The sequence below is a fragment of the Prionailurus viverrinus genome, chromosome C1 (genome assembly GCF_022837055.1).
Source record: "Prionailurus viverrinus isolate Anna chromosome C1, UM_Priviv_1.0, whole genome shotgun sequence".
Taxonomy (NCBI): domain Eukaryota; kingdom Metazoa; phylum Chordata; class Mammalia; order Carnivora; family Felidae; genus Prionailurus; species Prionailurus viverrinus.
The window spans coordinates 16303410-16322251 of NC_062568.1; positions in this window are offsets into that span (position 1 = coordinate 16303410).

Below are 18842 nucleotides of genomic sequence, written 5' to 3' on the forward strand. Positions count from 1 at the left end.
ATTTCGAAATGTGTCATGTATAGAAGGGAGAATAGATATTGTATATGAACAGTTTAAGGAGGACTAATACAATACTTGTGTACACACAACCTGTTATAAAGAAAGAGAAACCAACAACAAATCTGAAACCCCTTATAAGCCACTTTCTGATTACAAGTTCTTCCTTATCCCTACATCTTGTTAGTCTTCTGACTTTTGTGTTTAAGATTCTTTTGCTTTTCCCTAGAATTTTACCTCATGAACATATATTATTTTGTTTGCATGCTTTTTGAGCTTTAGATATATATTATTCCTCTGAAACTTGCTTTTTCTGCTGAACATCATTTCCAGAGATTTATCCACATTGATGTATGTACTTGTAGTTTATTCATTTTTTTACTACTATATCGTGTTAATATAATAATTGTGTTGCATATTTCATGAATATCTCACAATTAGTTTGTTCACTTCTTTTTGTCAGTGGACATTTAGCTTATGTCCAGTATTTTTCTATCCTGATTTATTATGCTGCTATGAATATTTTTATACATATCTCATGTGCAGGATTAGTTCAGGAAATATACCTAGGAAAGTAATTGCCTGATTAAAGGGTATATACATCCTCAACTTTTCTAGATGATGCCAAAATATTTTCCCAAATGGGTTTATCACTTTACACTGTCTCTAACAATGTGTACTAATTCTTGTGAGAGTGTAAAGATTTGATAACTTTTGCTGATCTGGTGGGTACAAAAGATACCTTGTTGTGGTCTAAATTTGCATTCTCTGATTACAAATGAAGTTAATGTCTTTTACATACTCACGGTCATTTGTGTTTCCTACTTAGTGAAATATGTGTTTAGAGCTCTTGTCCATTTTCTGTTGGAATGTTTGATTTTTTAAAAATGTATTTGCGGGGCGCCTGGGTGGCTCAGTCGGTTAAGCGCCGACTTCAGCTCAGGTCACGATCTCGCGGTCTGTGAGTTCGAGCCCCGCATCAGGCTCTGGGCTGATGGCTCAGAGCCTGGAGCCTGCTTCCGGTTCTGTGTCTCCCTCTCTCTCTACTCCTCCCCCGTTCATGCTCTGTCTCTCTCTGTCTCAAAAATAATAAAAGTTTAAAAAAAATTTAAAAAAATAAATAAAAATGTATTTGCAGGGACTCACTATATTTTATGGATCTTATTCCTTTGTCAGTTCTGTACAGTAAATATCTCCCAGTTTGTAGCTTGTCTTTTTCGTTTTATTTTTAGTGGCTTCCAATAAATAAAAGGGGGTCTTGTTTGGCTGTTTGTTTGTTTGTTTGTTTGTTTTTTGATTTGCACAGTAACTGTTTAGGAATTTAAAAATTCCTGGCTAATTTGTGATTTCAGTTGCATGGGGGACAACCTGGAATTTGGGAATCTCTACAGTGCTTGACTAGGTGTCTTTGGCAAACTCTTCTCTGGAACTTCATACATGTAGCTCCATCATCATTCATTCAACGTGATGAACCTATGTTGCTCTGTGTATTTCCATGTTGAAGCCAAGCCAAGCTGGTGATAAGCCAATTCACAGAATAATTAATCTCACCAGTGGGTCTAAGACAGGCCCCAGGAAAGTGATCTTCTGTGCCTGAGCAGGGATTAGGCTATCCTTATAGAACAAGAGAGAACCAACAGGTACACTGAGCCTGGTTCTCTCAGCCATCACATTATAATCAAGTTTGGAAGCCAAAGTGAGCAGAGAAAATTATAGTTTTCCCTGTAGTCCTGACTATGATGATGTTGTACACTTCACTCTGCCAGAGATTTGATGACATGGAAAAAGAAAGATTTTTCCTTTCTTATATTCCTCTTCTGACTCCATGTGACCTGTGGCCCTATGATCACAATCAGTCCCGTTAATCTGTCTTCCTTGTTTATATACCCAAGACTGGCTAAAATCCAAATTGTGACACAGATGAAGTTGGTCATGGACTCATGGTAACACCTTCACTCTCAGGTGGTCACTTACAGCTATTGGACATATTTAACTCTGTGGCTGAGTCAATGTGATGTGGCTAGATGGGAAGACTACATGACCCAGCTTAACTTGTGGTTTTGTTGGGGACATATGACTGTGTTTGGCCAGTGGAACTTGGACAGAAAAGATATAGTCCACTTTAAAACTTGGTTCTTAAGACTATCTCATGTGATCCTCCAGCTGTCTCCCTTTCACAATACTGAAAGCATCATATTTTAGATGGTGTGGAAAAAAAAAAAAGAAGCATCCTGGGTACCTGAGTCAGGCTTAGAGAAAACTTGCATAGGAGACTTACTTGACCTGCATCAAACTATGACTTAACTTGGAGATAAACTTTGTTGTGTTGAGCTCCTGAGATTAGAGGATCTATTTGTTACAACAGCATAGTCTAATTTATGCTGACTGATAAACTTCTTAATAGTATCTGCAAAAGAAATGTAATATGGAAGAAATAAAAAGAGAGAGATGATGGTAGGGAAAGCACTACCTCTTCAAGTCATAAAAGGTTTGGGTTTTGGTATCAGGCTCAATATCCTCACTGACTCAGGTACCCTTCGCCTATGACCCTGATCATTGTCCCCCTCTAACTTGCCCCATTCCCTTCCCTTCACACCCAATACATTTATTTTGTTTTATTTTAAAGCCATCAAGCTGAAGATGAAGGCTTCCAGTTCACACCAAAGAATCACATAAATCATCGGCTCCCCATCACTGCCATCTGTTCAGTTGTATTTCAGGAATGTTAACTATTACAATAGAGTAGTACTTAAACAAAATATACCTTCCCCCACCATCCTGAAAATTTTAAGAAAGGGAAATCTTCAGGCAAACATTGTCATGAACTTGAACAAATGTATTTTGGGCAGTTCCAGGTTGACTGTATTCTGAGGCAGTTTTTGCTTCACTAATGCCTTTGTCTCTATGCTCTAAATACTGGCCCATATGTCCACTACATTTCTGAGTCACTGGGAAACATTTGTGTGAAGTCATACATATTATGTTTAAAATACCTACTGGAGCTTTAGAACATCAATACTGGAATGGGTTTTAGCACTACAGACTAGGAGGTTTAAATAAAAATGACCATAGAGACCAAGGAGGTCACACAAAGGAGAAAAATGTGGCAGGTGGAGACAATAGAGGGTGGTAGGAAGCGTGGCCAACTTACAAATGCATGTCCTCTGCTGACTAGTGCCATGTGGGAATGTCTAAGTTTAAAAATTTTTAAATCTAAGTCAGAAATCTAGATTTTAGATTAAATTCCCCATTTTTAAATACTTGGATGGCTTCCAAATGTGTCCCAAGGGATCCTAATCTAATCTAATTTTCTCAGGGAGATTTTGTGACCTACCCTAAATGACATAGATGTTCAGGAACTGAAGGAGGACAAAAATTGATTTAACCCCTTGTTATAGGCACATAGTAGGTCTTATGTTAGTAAATTTTCACTGCAGGTCTTGATTAATCTAGAAAGAGTTACTCAATTTGAGTGACTCAATGAGTCACTCATTTAAGAGTGAAGGTAGCCACTGTATTTCTTTCTTTTCTCCGTGAGGAGTTTCAGGGGCCTCTTTCATAAACAGGTGGATCAAAATACACACCCTGCCAGCATGACACCCAGATACCCTTTTGAAATACCTCAAATGTTCAGTCTTTCGGGCCATTCACTGTTGTTCCTTCTACCAACTCAGAGTCCTATTATGAGAATTTTGGTACAAACAATCCTCTGATAATCAAGATCCTCCAGCTGACGTTAATTCCTTTTAAATCAGTTGTTAAGCTAAGCTCTGAGGTGACAATTTTGCTTGAAACTTGGAAGGTCAGTTTGGATGAATGGGAGTATACGTACAGTGGATGCATGGAGCAACCAAAGCTCATTAAGAAAAACAAAAAAAGTGCAATGTGCTACAAGCGATAGTCCTTCAGGTCTCTGTCCACTATGGAGGGTCTCCTGGAATATCATTTAACGTTCTGTCAGGAAGTGCAAATCGGGTGTCCACAAGCAGGACAGACCACCTCTGAGAAGAGGCTACAACATTCGTGTAGTTTAGGAACAGGGGTCAACAGCTATGGACAATAGCTTTATATTAAAAGCGCAGCAGTGCTCTGCTGACCGCATAGTACACAGCAGGACATTCTTGAGCTCTGTGTTTATTCTCTAACTGTACATGTTCTATTAATCAGTGTGCAAGGTTCAGCTGTGCTCCTGGGGCAGACGTTTGTCATCCAGGGAACAGCTGGACTTTCTCAGAGAGGATGTAGACAAGTCAGACACCCTTTTTCCTTGCCCTCAGCAATAAAGGAATGAGCTGGCTGACTTGGTTTTTCTTACTACTAAGGGACTATTTTCTAACCTTCTGCTTTCTAGAATGTCTTTTCTTGGATGTAGTGTGTGTGTGTGTTGGCAGTGCCCTTCTTTTCAAATCACCTTTCAAAGATATTTCTTTCTCCCTTGAGCATATCTCTGGTCCTCTGTCTGGCAGCTACTATCTATTATTTAACTTCTTGTATTTTGCTCTCCTTTTCTCCTTTAACTTTGTGAAAAAATATAAAGGGAAAGCTTGCTATTGTGTTTTCAGCATGTGATGTTTTTGCTTGCCCTTAATATCGTAGTGCTTAGCACAGTGACTTGCATGTGGTAGGCACTCAAAAAATTCACTCCATATGGATGGATAGATAGATATGGATGGATGGATGGATGGATGGAAGGATGGATGGGTGGGTGGATGATTAAATGTTCATGTGGAAGGCATGGACTCCAACCAAAGAGCAGCACAGCAATGAAAGGAACGACTTTATGCAGCAGGTCAAAAGTTTAAGTTGGATTTTGCTGCTCTTTTTGTTGTGATATTTTGTGAATTTACACTTGCATTTATTTGTTCCACAACATTTACTGAGCGTCTGCTTTGCTCCAGTCTCCATTCAGTCTAACAGGAAGACAGGCCTGCATAATGAAATGTAATGTGTACTATGATAGAAGGCAGCCAGGTGGGTTATGAGAGTACAGAGATGTACTTTGGGTACAGACTTAGGGTGATGGGGTTTTGCTCTCATCTTGCTTACATCAATTTAATGTCAGGGTATCAGGATAGCCAATGATTTTTTTTTTAGGTTTATTTATTTATTTTGAGAGAGACAGAGACAGGGTGAGTGGGGGAGGGACAGAGAGAGAGGGAGACAGAGAATCCCAAGCAGGTTCAGTACTGCCAGCATAGAGCCCCAAGTGAGGCTTGAACCCATGAAACTGCGAGATCATGATGTGAGCCGAAACCAAGAGTTGGACGCTTAAGTGACTGAACCACCCAGGTGTCCCCCCAATAGTTATGTTTTTAACATGAATCCTTGTTTCTTTCTCTTCTTTCCTGCTAACATCTTCCATCCCTTCTTTGGGAATGAAAGCTTTGCCCTTCCTATTCAGAGAGAGGAAATTGGGCGCTGTGTTTCTAAACACCAAGCCCTCCCTGTATTCTAGGTTGGAGATATGCAGAATTGCTAATGGTTTTGGTCTAGGCTGGTGGGATCCTAAACTCTTCCCAATGAAGCATCCCATCAAGAGTTTAGTCTTCAGGAATAAAGAGCACATAGAAGGAGACCCCAGACCAGCAGGGAAGGCCTAGGATCAGAGGAGTCTGTTGCCTAAATAAAGCCTGAGCCCTGATTCTATAAAGTTGTGCAAAAGTGAGTCTGCTGCCAGGTTAGTGTCTCTGGACTGGGGGAAAGCCTAGTGTGAGGGACCCTGTTTGATTACCTGAGAGAGATGCTAAATCCAAGATGCCTCCATCTTGGAGACCTTCCAGTCTTCATATGTGAGAGAACCAGAGCTCTTTCATGCTGACCATCCAGCTAATAGCTAGCTGGTTACAATACCAGACCTGCCTCAAACCGTATCATGTGGGGCCCTCAGAGGATACCTCCTGCAATGCTTAGAACGCTTGTAAACCTAAAAAGACCCCTGGCCACTGCTGGGGAGGAGATTTCATGCATATAGTTTGGGGTCAAATGGAACAATCCAAGTGACCTCTGTCAGGGACAGTGGGAAGGGAGCAACCTCATTATAATTAAAGTGTACTCTGAGGTTCCAAAGCTTGTATTTGAATTCCGCCTTTGCCACTTAGTAGCTGTATAAACTGAGTCTTGGGTAAGTTACTTAGCCTCTCTGAATCTTAATTCTCTCTTCTGTAAAATGAGAACCTAGAATATTACAGTTAGTGTTTGGGAGGATTCAGTAAACATTAAATGCAAAGCAACTGCACATTGCTTATGCTCAATGTACGTGTTGTTATGGTTGTATTTTTTTTTTTTTTTATTTTGATGAGGAAGGACTCAAAGAATGTTTTAGGGATATCTAGGCCTCTCCTGAGTCTAGAAGAAAAATTTGGGCTCCAAGTTTCCACTCCTCTACTCCTTCCTAGTCTTTATTTGGAGGCCTTACTTTCTCATCTCTGGGTCCCACTTTAGTATTGGTCTGGGATCAAGGAGTGATAGAAAAGGTAGAATTTATGCTTATTTTATTTTTTACTTTTTTAATGAGGACTTGGCATCTTTATTCAACTGGACTGTGGATTCTAGAGTATGTTTTAAATGAAAGCAAAAGGACTTTGTCTTCTCCTAATTTTTTCCATGCCCTATTCTGGCCCCGTGGTCCCATCACTAGCTATTACAGTATTGCATCTCATTGGCCATTCTGTTTACCTATGTATTGCATCCAACTCCCATTGTAGGCCAGAAGAGATTGCAGACAGGTCTGAGGGCAAAGGGTTCAGGCATCATCAGTATAGGATTAGGACCCTGTTTCTGCTTGAAGACTTTTAAAGCCAGAATAACAGGAAGGGAGTGTCCTTTATGCTCAGTTAGGTTCTTACTCAGAAATGATTATTTCTTAATTTGCAACTCAATTTCTCATATTGTTCTTTTTGACCTTCTTGTCTTTATACTAGATTCAGTAAACACTATTGATGGTTTACTCTGGGCCAAATGCTGTACTTTCATGTACAATTACCCCCTCTCACCACATCCCCAGGCTGTAGTTCTCATATTTTTATTACTTGAGAAAATGCCCCAGATCTTCAGTTATTCAATTAACAGTGCAAAGGAAGAAGACATTAGACAAAAATGTTGCTGACAGACTAAAGTAGGAAATTACTAAGAAGTGATTTTATATTTTTTATGTTGCCCTAGAAAATTTTTTTGTTCAGATTCCAAAAGTCACTTATTTTAACCTAACTTGCCTCAAGCTTCAATTTTTGTAAACAATAGATACTGCTCTAAAATGATAAACAATGACTGAAAAGTCCAAAGGAATTTCAATATTACTGAATTTGTCGGCAGTATGCGTTCAATAAAGTGACAGTGGGCGTCTTATTTCCACAGCAGTGACAGTGAACCGGGTGCCTTTGGCATGCCAGGAACATTTCCACCTAATTTTTCATCTCTAGTTTATCATGCTCAAGGAGTTGGATATCTGAAAAGCTGTAATAACTTTAACATGGAATCATTCTGGTAGATTACCAAAATGCATTGTTCTTCCAAAAATAGTTGGATAGTTTTCTTTCTAAGGGAACTATAAACCCAGTACCAAGGCCAGAAAAGTAAAGACTTGGACAGAGTAAATTTTATATTGAGCACAAAACAGCTTCAGAGCCCCCAGCTGCTTCATTTGGATAAAATGAAAACCTTAGAAACAAAGAGAGATGAAAATTTGACATGTTTGACTAGCATGAAGCTTGATGCAAATGCACTTTGATTTGTAACTTAGAAGCTCTCTGAAGTTGCATTTTTAGTCTATAAAAACAGCTGGGTAAACAACAACATTTTCTAATTAAAGAGGGAAAATAATTATATATCTTCATGAAGAAACTCTGATGTAGAGATTTGCTTGTCTACAAAGAGGGAGGTACGTTCACTAATAGTGAGTGAAAGCCAAAGGACAAAGAATTTGGGATCCCAAGATCCTGAATTTTAATGGAATAAGACTTCCAGTACTTGCAACATGGAAAAGGTGAAGAAAAAAGGCTTAAGGATGAGGGCCAACCAGGGCTGGAATTGGGAGGTCCATTCAGTCCATTCAGACTGAATGGAGGTCCATTCTTAGTCCATTCAGGCTGCTGTAACAATACCATAGACTTGGTGGCTTATAAACAACAGAAATTTGTTTCTCACGGTTCTGAAGACTGGGATCAAGGCACTGGCAGGTTCATTGTCTGGTGAGGACATGCTTCCTGGTACATAGATACACATCTTCTCACTGTGTCCTCACATGGGGAAAGGGGTGAGGACTCTCTCTGGGGTCTCTTTTATAAGCAAACCTCATCACATTGCAAAGGTTCCACCTCCAAATATTGTCACGTTGGTTGTTAGAATTTAACATATGGATTTTGCAGGGGAAGAGGAGGACACAAGATGACAGTCTATAGCAGACGACACTGATTAGTAATGTAGATGTCCCTGAAGATTTGCCAGCTTATATACTGCTGAGCAAATTCCTTATAAATTCTGATCCTTCCAACCTGTTTTCCAGAGTCTACTTTTTCCTGCCATGCTATTAAAGGAGGTGTTTCTTCTCCCTTTCTGCTTTGATGGTATCTTTTTTTTCTACCTGGGGTTCCATAGCTTCCCCTCATCCCCTGCCTAGTCCTCCTCAATTGCTTTCTTCTTTCTCTCCCACAGCCATTTAGCACTGTCCCAGTTTCACACTCCAAGAGGGCATGTCCAAATCTTTTACTGTGTACAGAAGACAAAGGGCCCTCCAGTCACTGGAAAACACTCCCCAAATCCTTTCCTTTCCTATAGTCTGATGTAGCATGGATTCTGGGCCATTTCTCTGAGTCACCAGAATGGTCTTCTGCATGGATCAGAGGTCTGCCCGTGTTTTAATTATCTTTTCCTGTTCTAACTCTTTCTTTGCAGTGTAGACTCTCTAAAGTTAGATTTTGACACTTGCTGCCCTATGATTCCCTGGTTTAGCTGAAGACTGCTGGGATTGGCAAATGCTGCCCTTGGTAATACAACTTCTGTACTACAGAAGCAGCTCTTTAGCACCTAGACATACCCCACCAGACCTTGTTCAAAGAGAATGATTCTGGGATTCTATTTAGCACCTCCACCTGAAGCGTGTGGCATAGGGAACACCAATAGTTGCCTGGATCCTATTGTCCAGACCCAGTGCGCCTGCGGTGGTGGTGGTGGTAGATCAAAGTAGTCTGGATTCCTAGGGGGATATTTCTTAGAGAAGTGAGACTTGCCTGGGCATGATAGGAAGCTGCAGCAGCAATGAGAAAAGCATTTAGCAGAGGAGCAGGCTGAAAATTTGGGGCATAAATGTTGCTCATTTGAGGGCAGGTAGAAGAAAGTCCAGCTGAAGCAGAAGGTGCAGGCTAGAAACAGGGACTATATTTATTATTATTGCTTTGCCTTCCATCTTAACTGTCTATTTATCTCATACAATTCAAAGAAAAAAATTAATGCATGCACAGGATAATAATTTAAATAATATACAATGATAAATGGTGAAAAGTCTCCCTCCCTTTTTATTTTTCATTTTCCTTCCCCAAAGGAAATCATTGATCTAGTTTCTTGAGCATCCTTCCAGAGCTATTCTGTCTAGACATGCATATTTGTGTGTCTGTGTATATTTTCTACATGTCTACCACCTGCCCGTCTATCAGTCTATCCATCAATCTCTTATTTTCTATTCCCCCTCTTTTTACACAAATGGCAGCCTACATTACACACTGGTCTGTGCCATGTTTTTTTGTTGTTTGTGTTTTGTTTTTGCTTTCTAATTTAACAATATATTCTTGATATTGTTTCTTATTGTGATCACAATTTGTTGCATCCAATTTGGGAGGTAGGGTGTAACAAAGGATTCTTTATGATTTGTAGATTCATTTTTACAAAAAGACTTACAACGTACAAGGGTTGTATTGCATTTAAACATTTAACTGAATGTATTTATGGTCTTTATTAATATAATGTTTACTTGATTGGCCCAGCAGGTGACTGTATGTAGGAAAGTGAGAGGCAGGCAAGCCTGGAGGCAGAGAGCCACTTTATTATTATTTTTTTTTTAATTTTTTTTTCAACGTTTATTTACTTTTTTGGGACAGAGAGAGACAGAGCATGAATGGGGGAGGGGCAGAGAGAGAGGGAGACACAGAATCGGAAACCAGAGAGCCACTTTAAACAGCTACTATAGTAATCCAAGTGTGGTGGTGTGGGAGGGGCGGGGGTGGGGGGTGAAATATGATAACCACACTGAGTAAAAGCTGGTTTTAGCTCTGTCCCCAACCATCAGATTTTTGAAAGACTGCCATTCCTTCAGATGATATTTATTGGAGCTGGTTGACATTTGAAAGAATTACAAACTTCTCATTACTATTTTTTTAAAATATTTTATCCTTTTAGAGAAGTTTGAGTTTCAAAGCACAATTGGAAGAAGGTACAGAGATATCCTGTATCCCCCCACCCCATGCATACACAGATTCCCCCATTATCAACATCCCCCATCAGAGTGGTACATTTATTACAAGTGATGAACCTACCCTGACACATCGTAATCACCCAAAGTTCATAGTTTACATTAGGGTTCACTCTTGGTGTTGCACATTCTATGGGTTTAGACAAATGTTAATGCTATGTGTCTCCTGTTATAGTATCATACAGGGTATTTTCACCATCCTAAAAATCCTCTGTGCTCTTCCTCTTCAACACTCCCCTGTTGGTTTTAAGTTATGCCCACAACTTCTTCAGCTGACTTTAGCAGATATTGTTGGAACCTCACCCATATTGCACTGGTCTTCTCAGTGTGTGTGGATGGCAATGTCCCTCTGTAAGCACCGCGACCCTGCGCGAGGGCTTTCTCTAGGCCAGGGAGTTAATGAACCTGGAGTAGCTCTCACCAGTAATGAGAGAGAGTTGGAGGATAAATACCTCACCCTTCGGCAGGACAACTCTGAGATGCCATCCACTGTGTCTTAGATGTACCAGATTAAGCCTCAGGTACACACAGCATCTTGTACTGATTTTTTCCCCTTGCTCACTATTCCATTTTCTTTCTGGTGCTTTCAGGGCTCTTCTTTCACTTAATTGCTTGTATTCAAATCATTGTCTTGGGATCTGCTTTTGGGTGAAACCAGTCTTAGATACTGAGATCCTTCCAGCTCCACCCTTACCCCATTCCAAATGAAAGCTCATGTCATGATTTAGTGTTAGTGATGAATTCCATTCTGACAGATGAACCCCCATCTTCTTGACTATGTCAGAATCAGTTGGCCATCTTTCATCCCACCCCGTATCCCCATCCTGGCCACAGTCCCATTCTTATTTCCAGGGAGAGAACAGTGTGAAGTGGTGTTCACTGTGGCCTGTGCACTATCTGTTTTCCATTTGAGCAGATTCCTGTGGGGGCTGACTCATGCAGTTGACATAATGCAGCACCTTGCTGGGCTCATGTGAGGAAACAGCAAGAGCGATATGTCCAGCTTGATAATTCTGGCAATACTCATTCCGTGCCTATCCTGTGGATTCCCAGCCAAGGTCTCTGACCTTTTGTAGTCACTTTATGGCTTTCTTGATCTCAGACATTTTGCCTTGTATTTGAAGGGCTTGTGAAGGCATAAAATGGTAAAGAAGTTTGGAAATGCTGGCATGATTTTGAATATAGAAATTAACTCCACATTCGGGCCCTCAAAGAGTTCCGTTTGTAGTCAACCAAAAAGCATGGTCTTGTAGTTCTATGAGGAGAAAAAAGGTGAACTTAACAAAACAAATCAATATGACTTGACTAGAGCTTTTCACTGCTTGTTTGACCATTCTGTGGAAAATATATATCCCTTTAGTGAAATCATTACACATTCATGGACAGATGTTTTGACTAATAAACCAAAGGGATGGAGACATTAGAGTTGAGATTTAGGCATTTACTATATGTTGGGTCTCAGTTCACTCACATATCCACGTGAAAGCAAAATGCTGTGACTTCCCTGTAAAGGCTTGTGTATCTAGTAAATGTCCAAAGCACTCCACAAAGCTCCCTTTGTGTTAGAAGATTAGCTGTTCGTCCCAACCTAATTATCACCACTCTATGTGGCCTGGTTTAGCGGCCTACAACCTGGAATAAAGACAGGATTTGTGCCACAGAACTGTGAGGGTTTTCACATATGCCTATCAGTCTGCTCGAGAAGAGAGGTGGGAAGGGTCAGAAAACTGCTTATTCCACATACATTTAATTCTAACCAAAGATCTGTCATTGGTGCTGATGATGAGAATTATAGAATTTACTGTCTCTAATGAACTTCTGTTTTGAAGATAAGAGACTGGAGCTTAAAAAGTGGAAGGAGCTTGGTCAAGGGCATTCGGCTTAGAACGAGAACTGCAGACACTCCCTCCTTGACTTTTAAACAAGTGGTTCTCAGCTGAATCTGAGAATAAAGACACTCCTTTGCAAGAAAAGAAAAGTTTGGGACCTCTGAAGGATAGAAGTCACAGTTTTGAAGAGTTGCTGGTGGGGTACACACATCTACACATCTGTGCACCTCTGTGTGGCACATCTGTGCCCCACTGTGCATTGTGGAACTCTATCAAATGCTAGATTGGTGAGCTCTTTCCTTCTCTGTTCAGCTATCCCATTGTTCACACCTTCGCTGAGGGTGAAGAGAGTCAAGAAAGCAATAGGAAAACCATCTTGGATTCATCACAAATACTACTAGTCACCTTCCCATTTGACTCCATGCCTGTCCAGTTTCATGGGTCTTTATGTCCAGTCACTGAAACAACCTCCAAATGTCATCCCAGATTGTTTCCTTCCTCTTTTAATCTGTTCTGAGCACTATTGCTGAGCTTATCTTCCTAAAATACCAGTTTCACATCAATCTCCTTCTGAGAAATCTCTGGTACTTGCAGACCTCTACTGTCTCCATTTTGGCTTTTAAAGTCCTACCCAGTTGATTCCCACAACTTCTGTAATCAGGCAAACTTGAGTTCAAATCCCAGCTTGGCTATTTACTGGCTATGAGACCTTGGGCTATTTACTGGCTATGAGACTTCTCCCCAGATCTCAGTCTCCTTAGCTGAAAACTGATCGCAGCAAGCCTGTCTTCCAGTTGTTAGGAGAATTAGAAAAACTATCTAACACCAGACTTGTACTTTCAGCCTTTATATTTTTATGCTGCCATTCCCCAACATGAGTCCTTCTTTTTAGTAAAAATGTTCTCTTTACTGACTTCTAAATGTGCCATGCTCATTCTTGGCTCTAAGCATTGGTGGATCATGTCCTCTCTTATCAGAAATCTCTATCTTCTTTTCTTTCCTTTCCTTTCTTTTCCTTTCCTTCTTTTTTCTGTGCCTTCCAAATTCTTTTCTTCTTTCTGAATTCAGTTCAGGATTCAGTTTGAATTCGGTCTCCTCTGGAAGTCCTTCTCCAACATTCCATGTGGTCTCTGTCCTCTAAATGTCCCATATCAGTTGAACAGACAATAAGTCATGAATCACCTAACCCAAAGTTTCCCTGAGTGTGATTGGTGGAAGATGAGGCATGTATAAACAATCTCATGACCAAGTAGCACAGGAAGTACCACATCCTGTATCCCTGTCTTAGAGCTTTATAAATCATATTTGCCCAGTCAAGTTTCTGAGAGATTCTCAAAAAAGGGAAATTATTTAACTTTGTTTAGCTTCGTAATTCTCAAATCTATTTTGCTGGGAGCTCATGTTTCATGTAAAAATTGTTAAATCGAGGAGCGTGTGTTCCTGGGAGCACACTGTGGGAAACATACCTGAGGGTTTTGTGATTTTTGTCTCTATAGGGTGTCAGCTTCCTAGAAGCTGATGATTGCCTTTTATACTTTTATGTTTCCATCAGCATTTAGCCCTGTGCTGTACATCTTCTAGGTGTTCAACAAATGCTTATTATGTGAAATGAAGTTGGAGCAAGGGAAGTAGGGGTTGCGGCTCTTACTGGTAGGAGTTCTAGTCAAAGTGCGGAAAAATAGATATGTAAACTGGGGCCTGAAATGGAGTTTGCGAGCCTGTCAGTTTCAATGAAATATAATCCTTTCCTTCTACTTATTTAGAGGTGAGAGATTTGGTTAGAATGATATACCTATATATTACCATTTGTTTTCCTTTTTTAATGGGCTTGGAAAGAGTAGTTTGAATAGCTTTGAAAGTCTATGAGAATGGAACCACTGCTATGGGAGCAAGTGTGTGTGTGTATATTTTCAGACATGCATGTGTAGTGTTCATATAGCTCACACCCATCTTTTAAGTTGAATTTCTTTTAAAGGAAACTTGAACATTATTTTGACTTAAAAAACCATATTTTGGGGCAAAAGTCTAGACTAAATAATATAATGCTATAAAGTTACAATCTTACAGTAGTATTTTCCTTGGATGTGCTAAATAAAGTTTGATTTTATTGGAATGACTTTTAACCATACTCTTAATTTACTGCAGATATTTGGACCTTGGTTTTCTTGATTCTGCTACTTGAAATACAGCCTAAATACCATGTGTGTATGCTACATACACACATGTTATTTAATAGAGGAGGTTTTTCTTGATTCTTGATTTTCTTAATTCTTGATTTTCCTGATTTCTTGATTCTTCTAGTTGAAATATAGCTCAAATACCATGTGTGTATGCTTACGTGCATACATGTTATTTAATAGAGGAGATTTTTGTAATTTAAAATTCTGAGGGGTATAACAGAGAAGATGATCTTTGAAGGAAAAAAAAAGAAGAAATGTAACATTGCCAAATGCCAGATTTTCTAATGGGAGTCAGATCTACTGAAAGGAATCTCTGTATTCCTTCCTTAGATGGGTTGGCTGGAGCAATGAAGGTCTCTGGGTTTGTGTTTCTTGGTCATGCCTTTTAAAGAGCAAATGGGGCTACTGGTAAAGCAAAGACTAGACATTGGTAAGGTTGAGGTTCATGACTTGTTCAGCCTGTGGACCCCTGGATGACCTTACATTAGTCATGTCTCTCTGGGCTGATCCTCCTCCCATACCCCATGGGAGGGTGGTGCCCCCTCTGAGGTTCGTGTTTGGATGAGTTATCAACCGCAATGAAGCACCCTCTTGAATCAGCCCTTTGGATGGTGGAGCAAAATAAGAAAAGTGCCCTTCATTCACATGTTTTTCCATCAATCTCACTTGCCTGGGTGTGGTGCTTTCATTTCCTCAGATGCAGAATAAGGGATCTGTCATTCTTGTTCAGTATTTAAAAATAGATGGCACTGGGGGTAACCCTCAGGCACAGAAACTCTTAAAAGAGCATTTCCATACAGGTAGTGTTTCATGTATAATTAGCAGGACACTGATTTTTTTTTTTTTTAGGACGTCTTTCATTTTTATAATCATTGTGCACGATGGAGTTTGTGACTTACTTTGTTGAACTGGGGGTGCATTGTTTCATGTATTGGGCTGAACCATACAAAATTGTTGATGTTTGACCACTTTTGACCTACAAAAATAGCAATCTCCTATAGTTCCATCTAGTGTAAGTGAGGAGCAAAACTGGCCTCAGTCTTCTTTCCCCTTAATACGTTTTTGTTTTCCTGCTGGTACAGATTTCCTGAACTTCCATAAATCAACAGGGAGGAGAACTCAGTCTTGGAATTGTTGACTGAATCATCATAGCTTGCCTGGGTTTTTTGGAGTGAGGATGTTCAGTGTTGGGTACAATGAACTCGTCCATAGAAGGAAAAAGACCTTGAGCAAAATATCTCAATGAAGTAATGGATTTAGATGGTGTCAGGAACGTCTAAACAGAAAGCAATTGCTTCTACATCAAATGTAATGTTTGGTGTTTATGGAACCAAAGAGAAACTCAGGTCAGGTTTTGACATTGTGTTAAACCATTTGACATGTGGCTTGTGATTGCTGATAAGGCTGGCTGTACTTAACTCATTAAACATTAAGAGAATGAAAATATAAGAGAAACAGATCCTTATGGCAAAAGATACAAGAAGAATTGTATTACGGAGTGGGAGTTGGGATGGAGGTTGGAGAGTGGGGATAAGAAAGAAAGTAAGAAGATTAAGAGAGGAGCAGGGATAATTGTCAAGGAACTTAGCACCATAAAAAGTCAGTGTGTTTTTGGTCAATGCTAGTGGTAAGACAGGACATAGGAATGATGAGATGAGCTGGTATCTTGGCCACAACACCCCTTCAAGTTCAGAGAAGACTCTTGCCTTGTCGGAAGTAAGAAGTTGGGCAGAAATATTTTATGGGTGTATGACAGTTTACCCACCTCTCAATGCAATTCATAGCCGATAATTTTACACCAAAATTAACCTAATAAAGTGTCTATCTACATACATCAACATTTCCTTTAATAAGGACTCAGTTTTTCTTAATCTTCAGTTTGACTGTAAACTAAATTGTTTACTAAATGGCATGAGTGGTTTCTAAGTAAAAAACAGATACAGCCTTATTTCTAGCTCTAGTCTGTACTTTTCTGCAGCTGATTTTATAAACCTAAAATTTTCTGTTTTGAATGCTTTATTTATGCCCAGTGCTCTTCATGCAGAGATATTCTTTCTAGAAAGCACCTGACACATACTGTTTGTGGAAAGGAGTGAGACTGTGAACAAATAATTACATTATTTTTTTAAATGTTTGTTTGTTTGTTTGTTTTGAGAGAGACAGAGAGAGAGAGAGAAAGAACTCCAATCAGGCTCCATGCTCAGCACAGAGCCCAATGCAGGGCTTGAACACACGAACCATGAGATCATGACCTAAGCTGAAATCAAGAGTTGGATGCTTAACCGACTGAGCCATTCAGGTGCCCCATCATATAGTTAACTTGTAATTGTGAGCTGGCTCTGCTGTTTTACATCTAGAAGTCAAGATAAGATATGCTCAGCCAGCTTCTGAATGTTGAATGCTGGGGAGCCCTGGATTCCTGCAGAGTCATTGTGAGGTTTGCCTTCATTGGCCTCTGGGCAGGAACAACTGTGTGAAACCCCTCCCACCTCCCCGGCTCCTACGTTCACCCTCATGTTGCCTTCTCCTTAGGCTGCTTCCTGCCTGCCCCACTGGGGACCACTGGCCAGATTTTTTGGGACAGAACGTCCAGAGTCTTTATCTACCTCTTCTCCCACGCTGCCTTGTGGATATTTCTTATTTGTGCAACATGTCTCCCTGGGCCTGATGTACAAGTTCTGATAGACAAGGTTGCATAATGAAGCATCTGAGATTGACCTCAGAATACTGGTCTTTTGAAATTGTAGACACAAAACTTCAATTCAGGGGGGTGGGGGGAATCTAACGGTGGAAAGACTATTTTTGGTCATGAGGTTAAATCTCACCGTATGAGCAAGTTTCCATTTTTGCTGAGGGCTGTAGAATCAGTCTTGCTCTGGCCAGTGTGGAAAACACAACAGTGTTGAAGTGTCAGACTCACCCACTCTGCAACTTTCAATTTTTCTGCTTTCCTGGGAAGTTTGGAAAGATTCCACAGAGTCCTTGGGGTTCCTTGGGGTAAAAAACAATGGTATTTGTGGACAAAGATTCTCAAATATAGTATTTCTGACAGAGCTTAAGATTGAAGATCTATAAAATAAATGTAGATTTGCAGAAAGAGAACATAAAAAGATTAAAAAAGATGAAAAGCCTGGGGTAAGGGCCTGGGTCAATATAACCCCAGGTAAACGAAGAAGCTTTCTGATCCTGTAAACATTTTGAAGGTATTGTACAAATGGTTTTTGAATGTAGGCTTGTTGAGAGGTAGGTAAAAGAGATAAGAAACAATAACAAGCATGGTCATTTTATCTCTGGAGGAAAGGGTGTTTGCTCACCCACTGAAGAAAGAGCTGATAAACTGCAATCTTTAGCCCAAACCCTTTTGGAGATGGCTGGTCAGCTTTATACCAGATGCAGAGTTCTTTCTCCCCCCAAAACTCAAAAATGATTTGAGAGACAGGACCTATACAGATGAAACAGCTGACTATCTACAGAAGGCAGGCCAGGGTAAACATTTATGGGAGCAGCAGGGTGAGTGTTGAGATAATCAAGATTTTCTGATTACAAGTTCCTATGAGAATAATAGGAGGCTGTTAGAGTCCTTGTGCTAATGATGATCTCTTTGCGAAGAACAGACTGAAGTGGTTAGGAGATATCCACAGAAACAAGTAATCTTCGCCTTATGGCCTCTTATGTGCTGAAGAAATGGAATAATGAGCCTTCATGAGAAGACTGGAAACCATGGAACAACAGCCTGGTCTTTGGTGATCAGGGAGCTCAAAGGACTACCATCCTACTTCTATGCCAAGAGCAAGGGTTCCTGGATTACTCTATGGTTTTTAATTGACATGACTTAGCCTTGTGGTGTTTACCCTTTCAGTTCCTCTGCTGAATAACCATTTCTATTTTCAGTTCACAGTCAGAGGCTACAAGTCATTTTAGACATAGGCTAAAGTCGTGATCAAGTAGGGAGGTTCACAGAGTACAGGGAGACATGGAAATTTGTTCATCAGCAACTGTTAAGGTCACTTCCTGTCTTCAGGGGGCTGTAGCAGGAACCCCTTCGGCAGGCCCTAAAGTAATGGTACTGGCTGCCCAGGTCAGGCAGTACCTATAAACCTCCTTTGACAAGTGTACTTATGGGATTCTTGCCTTTGCTTTGAACACTCAGACATCACTTAATTTAATTTCTGATGTGAGATGTGTTGTACCGAAAGTATCCATGTTACACACATTTGGATCAAGGAGCATCTACCAATTAATTCTGTTTCATATTTTATATTTGTCTTTTATGGGTTTTGTTTCTGGAAATGCATAGGACAATACAATGCCAATACACATACATATACAGATATTTATGTACATATATACATATATATGATCTATATCAATGCCATC